We start from the raw sequence: 10,791 nt of genomic DNA, 5'->3' as shown, positions 1-10,791 counted from the left end.
AGGAGAGGAGAGGAGAGGAAAGGAAAGGAAAGGAAAGGAAAGGAAAGGAAAGGAAAGGAAAGGAAAGGAAAGGAAAGGAAAGGAAAGGAAATGGAAGAACTGAGGCTGAATCTCCCCAAACCTGAATGACAGAGAAGAAGGCATGTTTGGGAGTTGATGATCATTAGACACGTTTAGGACACCTGCTCAAGCTGTTGACACTCCAGGACTAATGCCTCTCACAGTCATTGAAGGCAGAGAAAGCCTATGGACTTTTAACTATAGTAGTTGACTACTGCCCTGACCACAGTTGTTAGGAAGAGGGGTGGGAAGCTGATCTAATTTGTGCTGAATGAATTTAACTTCTCTTTCTGAAGAATCAGAGAACCTATACATAGCCCAAACAGCTGTAGACACCAGAGCTCCATGGTCACATAATCCCAGAAGTTATAGCTGACTTGACTGGAACATATGAATGATCACAAATAAGCCACACACACACACAAAAAAAAAATCAAGGCAAAGATAGCAGGATCATGAGACAGATACTCTAAGAGATGCCCATATCATATTCTGAAACTCAAGGGGAGAGAGAGCAGAGGTATAAAGACAGAGACCTGGGAGTACTTCCTGCAAAGGGTACTGTGAGACTCCCCTCTTTTCTTCTAATCCATTTTTAAAAATTTTTTATTTTATTGCATTTATTTTGAGACAGGGTCTCACTCTGTCACCCAGGCTGGAGTGCAGTGGCACTATAACAGCTCATTGCAGCCTTGACCTCCCAGGCTCAAGCAATGCTCCCACCTCAGCCTCCCAAATAGCTGTGACAACGAGCATGCACCACCATGCCCAGCTAATTTTTGTATTTTTTCTAGGGATGGGGTTTCACTAGGCTGTCCAGGTTGGTCTCGAACTCTTGAGCTCAGGTGATCCTCCCGCCTCAGACCCCTGAAGTGCTGGGATTACAAGCATGTGCCACTGCAGCCGGCCAAATCTATTTCTATATACTGAGCTATTTGGCTGTACTGGGTGGCCAGGCATGCAGAACACTAGACCCAGTGCTGACAGAGGCAATCCAGACCCTAAGTGCTTTGAACCTAAAACAGTTAACACACCCTCTTGCCTATTCAGAACTGATTCTGGATGTCAACAGAGTTGAGGCTGAAAATTAAAGACACTAACTCTCTTTCCAGAATGGTCTGGTGCACATCAGGACTATCATACGAGCACAGCAATTCTACCGATTTTCTTTTCTTTGTTTCTTTTTTTTTGAGACGGAGTCTCGCTCTGTCGCCAAGGCTGGAGTGCAGTGGCACGATCTCAGCTCACTGTAACCTCCGCCTCCTGGGTTCAAATGATTCCCCTGCCTCAGCCTCCCGAGTAGGTGGGCTTACAGGCGCATGCCACCCTGCCTGGCTAATTTTTGTATTTTTAGTAGAAACAGGGTTTCACTGTGTTAGCCAGGATGGTCTCGATCTCCTGACCTCATGATCTGCCCGCCTCGCCCTCCCAAAGTGGTGGGATTAGAGGCGTGAGCCACCATGTCCAGCCACTTTTACCAATTTTCTAAGCACTTCAGGATTAGTCAGAGGCTTTCAGTACTTTGTATATATCACATCATTTAGCATTGTGAAAATGCTCTCACGGTATACTTTCTAGTCTGTCCTCTTATTATTTATTTATTTATTTATTTATTAACTATTTGAGATGGAATCTCACTTTGTTGCCCAGGCTGGAGTGCAGTGGCACAGTCTCGGCTCACTGCAACCTCTGCTCCTGGGTTCAAGTGATTCTCCTGCCTCAGCCTCTGGGGTAGCTGGGACCGCAGGCGTGCACCACCACACCCAGCTGATTTTGTGTTCTTAGTAGAGGCATGGTTTCACCACATTGGCCAGGCTGGTCTCGAACTCCTGACCTCAGGTGATCCACCTGCCGTGGCCTCCCAAAGTGCTGAGATTACAGGCGTGAGCCACCGTGCCCGGCCTGTCCTCTTATTATTTGTTGATGGATCTCTTTGCTTAGTTGATTGAGAACTTACTGAAATCATGCACTGTGGCCCAGTCAACTCCACAGTCTACTGGGTTTAAACCCAGGGACCACCACTTGAAATGTTCAATGTCTATAAATGAATAATTTTGTGAAAATTTTTTTTAAAAAAAGACCTGATTTCTCTTCTCATGTTGTTACTAACTTGTTGTGTCACCTTAGGCAAATCAATAAACTATTCTGGGCTTCGGTTTGCTGATAAAGAAAATAAAGACATGGGGCTATACCCTCTTTTAGGTTCCTTCAAGCTTTGCCTCAATGTAGTCTATTTATATTCTGGCAAAGCTGTGAACTACTTATAGAAGAAAAATCAAAACCTCAGTGGCAGTCACCTCAAGGTAGTATCTAAATTAGGCTGTGATCTGTCCATCTGTTTATTTTGGAGATCAGTCATGTTCCTGTTTCAGAGCACTGATCCCACGTATCGCCTCTTCCCCCGGAGGCTGCCTGGCATCCCATTTCAATCTTGTCTTATGTAGCTGGCTGATGTTTGATCTTCAGTTCACATTTGTTCCTGCTCTTATCACTCTTGGGAGGCTGTTATTACCCTCTTCCAATGCCGTCAAAGGTCTTTAATACCTACCTTTCAACATATTGTGTGTCATCTCGTAGACACTGCTGAATGTTAGCTTAGCATTGCCCGGGGACATCCCAGACCTGGTGAATGACAAATGAGAAATGAACTGAAATTTCTCTCTTTTAACTGGTCTCAAAATAGAATTTCCAAATCATCAGGTTGGCTGCCCTTTTGGTGAAGGGATTCCTGAATATAATTTCTTCACATCTCTGTCTCCGGAACCAAGGGCTTGTAGGTGCAATGGAACAAAACCGATCTGAGAGCCAGGCACCTCTCCAAGTCTCAGTTCTGCCACTAACTAGCTTAAGTCTGCATTACACTGTAAGACACTCTACACCATTTATTTCTAGATACTATATGCAGATGTTCTAAACTTGCCTTACAGAGATTGTGCCTAAATTGTGCCTAAACTTGCCCAAAGTGCCTAAACTAGGTAGGCTCATGTAGTATCACAGTTTGCTATATTGGACACTCTGGATGGATAAACACAATAAGACCCATAGCTTCCAATTAGAGATTGCTTATCTCTAAACCACAGTCTCAGAGGCAGCATTCCCAAAGCATGTTCCATAGAGCACAAGAGAAAGAGTGGCTTCTTTAAAGCAGGGCTCCATGGTGTAGTGGACACTGTCATGTGCTACCCAGATCTGCAGCTCCTGGACAGAGTCACCCATTCCTTCAGTTGCTCCATCTCCAGAACTTGCCCTCAGCTGAAGAGAACTGCCTTATTCAAAGCCACACTCTCTTCCCAAGACAGCCTGCGTACAATGCATCCAATGGTCAACATGGGGTGGCTCTGGGTACGTGGCAGTGGTCTTCAAAAAGAGAGAAAGAAGGAGAGTGGCTAGGGCTGAAAACCTACCTATTGCGTACTATGTTCACTATTTGGGCAATGGGCTTGATAGAAACCCAAACCTCAGCAGTTTGCAGCATATTCATGTAACAAGCATGCATGTGTTTGAACCTAAAATAAAAAGAAGCAAACAAAAAATTGATTGTGTATTCATAAAGACATTTTTTAGAAAAGGAACACCAACCAGGCACAGTGGCTCACACCTTTAATACCAGCATTTTGGGAGGCCAAGGCCGGTGGATCACCTGAGGTCAGGAGTTCGAGACCAGCCTGGCCAACATGGTGAAACATTGTCTTTACTAAAAATACAAAAACTAGCTGAGGAGTGGTGGTGCCCACCTGTAATCCCAGCTACTAGGGAGGCTGAGGCAGGAGAATCATTTGAACCTGAGAGATGGAGGTTGCAGTGAGCCGAGACCGTGCCACTGCACACCAGCCTGGGCAACAGAGTGAGACTCTGTCTCAAAAAATAACAATAATAATAACAAAGAAAAAGAAGACACCATTTTCATCAGATTTTCAGAGTGATCCCCCCAACACTGAGAACAACTATGTCATATAGAAATGAAAAATAAATTAGGCTATTAATTAACTGCTGAGGGGATCTTTCTTGCTCACAGTCCAGCTCAAATTTTTTTTTTTAACTTTGAAGAATGCTAGCATCCTAATGCGATTTCTCTTCACCCCCCAATGTTTGGAAATATCTGGCTTATGCTTCCTTTTCTTCATGTATCTCCCTCCCACTCTCAGGCACATCTATTTGCTCAGCGATGTGGGCTGCGCTTGTCAATAATGGCACTTACAGTTCAGAGTAATGATCTCCTCTCGCCTTTCCCATCTGTTATTTCCATACGCCTGATGTCTTCATAGTAGCTTTTCAGGGAATAAGAAGACGCTCCTTTACAAACCATCCTTCTCTCTCGAAATACTTAATGTCGACATTGTTTGGGCTGCTCTTTATGAAACTCCCGAAGCATCATGACTGAAGCCATCATTCTGACTCTTTGTAATAATCACAGCTCAATTTTCCAGCCGAGGCTGATTTCTGGCTGGCCTGTGGTCAGGACCATATATTCATAGGACTGCCTATCATCTCCACCTTTAGACTCCAGCTATGGTTGGAACAGTTAATTTCCCTCATTTGCAATGTCACTTCCACCATCCCACCTAGTATATCATCCTCACATGAGCTCAGGGTTGCCCTTCCGAGAGATCCCAAAGCATCCTCAGCTCCTCTAGACTAGGGAGGAGCTAGTGGGTGGTGTCATGGCGACACCGGGCCTCTGTCCATTTGAAATCTTTTGTTGTTGTTGTTGTTGTTGAGATAGAGTCCCATTCTGTCACCCAGACTGGAATGCAGTGGCACAACCTCGGCTCACTGCAACCTCTGCCTCCCAGGTTCAAGCAATTCTCCTCTCTCAGCTTCCCATGTAGCTGGGATTACAGGCACCCGCCACCATGCCCAGCTAAGTTTTATACTTTTTGTAGAGACAGGGTTTCACCACGTTGGTCAGGCTGGTCTCGAATTCCTGACCCCAAGTGATCCGCCCACTTCAGCCTCCCAAAGCACTGATACAGGCATGAGCCACTGCGCTCCGGGCCCCATTTGAAATCTGAGTCAGCACAGCCTGGAGACCTGCAGGCACCCACCAATGATGCAAACCCAGGGAGGAAAGAAAGGAACTCAAGAGGGAGAGCAGCTGGGAACAAATAGGAAATTCACCTTGACTGTCATTGGCTTTGATTCGGGAGAGTTGAAAGGGCCGGGCTGGAATCTGGAGAGAGCAATATCACCAATCATTGTAGTAATCATAATATCTAACATTATCAAGCACTTTCTTTTTTTTTTTAGACGGAGTCTCGCTCTGGTGCTCTGTCGCCCAGTCTGGAGTGCAATGGCGCCATCTTGGCTCACTGCAACCTCCACCTCCCAGGTTCAAGCGATTCTCCTGCTTCAGCCTCCCAAGTAGCTGGGACTACAGGTGCCCGCCCATACACTCGGCTAATTTTTGTATTTTTAGTAGAGATGGGGTTTCACCATGTTAGTCAGGCTGGTCTCAAACTCCTGACCTCAGGTGATCTGCCTGCCTCAGCCTCCCAAAGTGCTGGGATTACAGGTGTGAGCCACCACGCCTGGCCATCAGGCATTTTCTATACATCAGATACTGTATTTAGTACCCTGCAGGCTGGGCAAGGTAATCCCAGTACTTTGGGAGGCTGGGGTGGGAGGTTCGCTTGAGGTCAGGAATTTGAGATCAGCCTGGGCAGCAAAGCAAAACCCCATCTCTACAAAATGATTTTTTAAAAATTAGCCAGGTGTGGTGGTGCATGCCTCTGGTCTTAGGTACTCAGGAGTCTGAGCTGGGAGGATGGCTTGAGGCCAGGAGTTCAAGGCTGAAGTGAGCTATGATTACACCACTGCACTCCAGCCTGGGTGACAAAGTGAGACCTTATCTCAGCAACAACAAAATAAGTACTTTGCAAGCATGAAGTCATTTATTCCCCATGACAATCCTATAAGATAGATACTATCATTTCTTCATTTTTCAGATGAGTAAACTGAGACATAGAGATGAATTCAGATATGATTCTGCTTGTATGTATATCCAAGGGGCACTGACCTGGTGAGTGGAGGCTGACAGATGAGTTTTAAGGCATTAACAGTAATAAAAGTTGCTGGCCGGGTGCGGTGGCTCATGCCTATAATCCCAGCACTTTGGGAGTCTGAGGAGGGCTGATTACCTGAGGTCAGGAGTTCGAGACCAGCCTGGCCAACATGGTGAAACCTCGTCTCTACTAAAAATATAAAAATTAGCCAGGTGTGGTGATACATGCCTGTAATCCCAGCTACTCAGGAGGCTGAGTTAGGAGAATTACTTGAACCTGTGAGGCGGAGGCTGCAGTGAACTGAGATCACGCCATTGCACTCAAGCCTGGGCAAAAAGAGTGAGACTCCATCTCAAATAATAATAATAGTAATAAAAGTTGCAAAGGCTCGGATTAAAGATTGGAAACCAGAAGCCAGTCAGTGGTTGGGGGTAAAGAGTTAAAACTCTGGGCTGAATGGAGAGTCAAGAGGCAAGTCATGACTCTGGCTCCAAGAAGAGATACTGGAGCCAGGACTAACGTCTGAGAGGGCACTAATGAGGATCTGGCCCAGCCGTGGGGATGGGAGTGACATGCTTGGCTAGGCGTGGAGAGAGTGCAGCTCTGTGGGTCTGTAGGTACCCAGGTTCCAGCCCAGGCAGGACGTACATGGGTTTGGGAGCCATGGTAAGTTGAAATCCCACAGAAGAGCTCAAAGCCATCGTGCCTGCCCAAAAATTGCACAGGACAAACCAAGACTTTGGGATAGTGAGCCCTGCAGAACAGGTGAGAGCATGCTCCTTCCTCACAGATGAGAACCAAGATATCTCAGGCTTCCCACCTGAGGGGTTAGAGCTGGCGAGAGCTGCAACGTGATCCAGCCACCGCCTCTGCATTTGTACTGAGAGTCACAGAGAAGCAGAGAAGGGTGTTATGGACCACCGGTCTCTGGGAGCCCCCAACACCCCGGCAGGTCTCTCTGGTGCTTTGGAGAGAGCTGTGATCGGGCCTGTGATGATGAATATCGAGTGTCAACTTGATTGCATTGAAGGATGCCAAGTATTGTTCCTGGGTGTGTCTGTGAGGGTGTTGCCAAAGGAGAGTAACATTTGAGTCGGTGGACTGGGAGAGGCAGACCCTCCCTCAGTGTGGGTAGTCACCATCTAAACAACTGCCAATACAGCTGGAATAAAGCAGACTCGCTGAGTCTTCCGGCCTTCACCTTTCTTCCATGCTGGATGCTTCCTGCCCTTGAACATCAGACTCCAAGTTCTTCAGCTTTGGAACTCTTGGACTTACACTAGTGATTTCTCAGGGGCTCTTGGGCTTTTCAGCCACAGACTGAAGGCTGTGCTCTCAGCTTCCCTACTTCTGAGGTTTTGGAATTTGGACTGATCCACCACTGTCTTCCTTGCTCCTCGATTTGCAGACAGCCTGTCGTGGGACTTTACCTTGCGATCATGTGAGTCAATTCTTCTTAGTAAATTCCCTTTCATATATACATGTGTCCTATTAATTATCTCCCTTTAGAGAATCCTGACTAATACAGAACCACTGCACTCCACCCTGGATGACAGAGCAAGATCCTGTCTCTAAAAAAAAAAAACAAAAAAATGCTTTGCAAAGGTCAGTTCCTCCAACCTGCTCATTGTGCATTTGGTCCCAGGCCTTGCCCTCTTCTGGTTGAACTCCAATTTTTTTAGCTGCTGAAGGTTTAAGAAGGGCCCCATTCCGGGCATGTGCCACCATGCTTGGCTATTTTATATATATATGTTATTCTGTAGAGATGGGATCTTGCTATGCTGCCCAGCCTGGTCTCAAACTCGTGGCCTCAAATGATCCTCTCACCTTGGCCTCCCAAAGCACTGGGGTGATAGGTGTGAGCCACTGCGCCCAGGCTCCAGGGAATAGGCCCTATTCCAGCACTTCTTTTTGTTGTTGTTTGTTTCGTTTTTTGCTTGTTTTTTGAGATGGAATCTTGCTCTGTTGCCCAGGCTGGAGTGCAATGGTGCAATCTCAGCTCACTACAACCTCCACCTCCCAGATTCAAGCAATTCTTGTGCCTCAGTCTCCTAAGGAGTTGGGATTACATGCACATGCCACCGTATCGGGCTAATTTTTGTATTTTTCATAGAGACAGGATTTCACCATGTTGGCCAAGCTGGTCTTGAACTGCTAACTGCAATCAAGTGATCTGCCCACCTCAGCCTCTGAAAGTGCTGTGATTACAGGCATGAGCCATGTCCAGCCTATTCCAGCACTTCTTTAAGAGGAGAATACCGAGAAGTTCTTAAAGGCAAAGGAAATGGAGCTTTAGCAGTGAAATTTCAGACAGAGAGTAGGGCACCTTTGTGAGAAAATGTACTGAGGGTACGGGCCTGCTTTCCTGGGTGGGGTATGCTTTGAACGTTCTAAGAAAGATAAGGTGTGCACTTACAGTTTTGCCGATATATAGTAGAATATTGGATCACTACAGAGGGAGAAGACTATAGTGGCAACGCAGCATTGTAACTGCACAGAGCAGCTGTCACTTTTCACCACCTAGAAGGGAATCAGTAACAACAATTCGCTATTCAGTCAGCACGCAAAAATTCTAGAGCCTCTGGATTGTCCGTCCCTATGTGTGTGTGTGTTTCTTTCTTCCTTTCCATCTTCCTTCCTTCCTTCCTTCCTTCCTTCCTTCCTTCCTTCCTTCCTTCCTTTCTTTCTTTCTTTCTTTCTTTTTCTTTCTTTCTTTCTTTCTTTCTTTCTTTTCCTTCCGCCCTCCCTCCCTCCCTCCCTCCCTTCCTTCCTTCCTTCCTTCTTTCCTTCCTTCTCTTTCTTGCTTTCTTGCTTTTTTCATTCACTCTTTCCTTTTTGTGAATGTGTGTGACAGAGTTTTGCTCTGTTGACCAGGCTGGAGTGCAGTGGCACGATCTCAGCTCACTGCAATCTTCGCCTCCTGGGTTCAAGTGATTCTCCTGCCTCAGCCTCCCAAGTAGCTCAACTACAGGCACCCACCATCAAACTCAGCTAATTTTTGTATTTATTTATTTTTTTTAGTAGAGACAGGGTTTCTCCATGTTGGCAAGGCTGGTCTCGAACTCCTGACCTCAGGTGATCGGCCCAGCTTAGCCTCCCAAAGTGGCTGGGATTATAGGCGTGAGCCACCGCGCCCGGACTTTTTTTTTTTAGTGACAGGGTCTCTGTCACAATGACTCTGTCATCCAGGGTGTAGTGCAGTGGCGTAATCATAGCTCATTGCAGCCTCAAACTCTGGGGTTCAAATAGTCCTCCCATCTCAGCATTCTGAATAGTTGGGACTACAGGTGCATGTCACCATGCCCAGCTAGATTTTAAAAAATGTTTTGTAGAGATGGGATCTTGCTATGTCACCTGAGTTGGTCTCAAACTCCTGGGCTCAAGTGATCTTCCTACCTTGGCCTCTCAAGAGTGCTGAGACTACAGGTGTGTGCCACCACACCTGGCTAACTACAAAAAAAAAAAAAAAAAGAACAGAAAAAAAATTGTAGACATGGAGTCTTACTATGTCACCCAGTTTGGTCTCAAACTCCTGGACTCAAGCCATCTGCCTGCCTCCACCTCCCAAAGTGCTGGGATTACAGGCGTGAGCCACCGCACTCAGCCCATGCTACTTAGATCTCTTCTGATTCTCATAGTGACTGACTTCAAAGCCGTTCAATCAAGAAGAGACTTTGGCTCATTTTCAGGACCAGCAGGGAAGGGGGTGAAAGAGCTGAATTTCCCTCTGTGTCCATGCTTGGCAGTATCAAGAGATAAACACAGAGGTACCAGGGCTGCCCACTTCATGCTTGGAAACTCCCTATCATGCAGGGTCACCCAATGTAGGCAAAGACCAGTCCAGCTTGCTCTCAGCACTCACTCAGGTATCATCCTTTTTTTTTTATTACTATTTATTTATTTTGAGATGGAGTCTTGCATTGTCACCCAAGTTGGAGTGCAATGGCATGATCTCAGCTCACTGCAACTACCACCTCCCGGGTTCAAGCAATTCTCCTGCCTCGGTCTCCTGGGTAGCTGGGATTATAGGCACCCGCCACCACATCCTGCTAATTTTTTGTATTTGTAGTAGACACGGGGGCTTCACTATGTTGGCCAGGCTGGTCTCGAACTCTTAACCTCTTGATCTGCCTGCCTTAGCCTCCCAAAGTGCTGGGATTACAGGCTTGAGCCACCGCGCCTGGCCTCAGGAATTATTCTTATGACTCTGATGCCCTTTGGAAACCTGGGAATAGAAAATGCATCATCTTCAGCCCAAATCAGAGGAAGAAACATTCACAGATTTCTACAGATCATGTTTGTGGTAGTTTTGAAATGTGTCTGCAAAGTGTTTAATAGTCATCTCAGCCAGGCAGAGTGGCTCAAGTCTGTAATTCCAGCACTTTGAGAGGCTGAGGCAGGTGGATCACCTGCGGTCAGGAGTTCGAGATCAGCCTGGTCAACATGGCAAAACCCTGTCTCTACTAAAAATACAAAAATTAGCCGGGTGTGGTGGCGGGTACCTGTAATCTCAGCTACTTGGGAGGCTGAGGCAGGAGAATCGCTTGAACCCGGGAGGCCGAGGTTGCAGTGACCCGACATCATGCCATTGAGCTCCAGCCTGGGCAACAAGAGCGAAACTCTGTCTCAAAAAAAGTCATCTCATCAAAAGGGATACTCACAAATGGAATATCCCTCCCTTTGAATACAGCCTGTGTATGCCTAAAAAATAAAATGAAGCTATGCGGCT

General features: G+C 46.5%; 1 long non-coding RNA gene across 1 annotated transcript in view; it reads right to left on the bottom strand.

The window, feature by feature from the left end:
- LOC105504600 overlaps nt 1-8,570 on the bottom strand; it is a 12,468-nt gene extending 3,898 nt beyond the window's left edge. Inside the window, exons 1-4 of the long non-coding RNA XR_001000630.1 lie at nt 8,479-8,570; nt 5,179-5,230; nt 4,259-4,328; nt 2,609-2,682 (exon numbers count right to left, since the gene is read on the bottom strand). This is a non-coding gene — a long non-coding RNA (uncharacterized LOC105504600). The remainder of the gene's footprint in view (nt 1-2,608; nt 2,683-4,258; nt 4,329-5,178; nt 5,231-8,478) is intronic.
- Nucleotides 8,571-10,791: the final 2,221 nt, after the last annotated feature.

This window comes from Colobus angolensis, unplaced genomic scaffold, assembly GCF_000951035.1.
Source record: "Colobus angolensis palliatus isolate OR3802 unplaced genomic scaffold, Cang.pa_1.0 Scaffold122, whole genome shotgun sequence".
NCBI classification, from domain to species: domain Eukaryota; kingdom Metazoa; phylum Chordata; class Mammalia; order Primates; family Cercopithecidae; genus Colobus; species Colobus angolensis.
The sequence above is the reverse complement of the archived record's forward strand: the minus strand, read 5'-3'. Positions and strand labels throughout refer to the sequence as shown.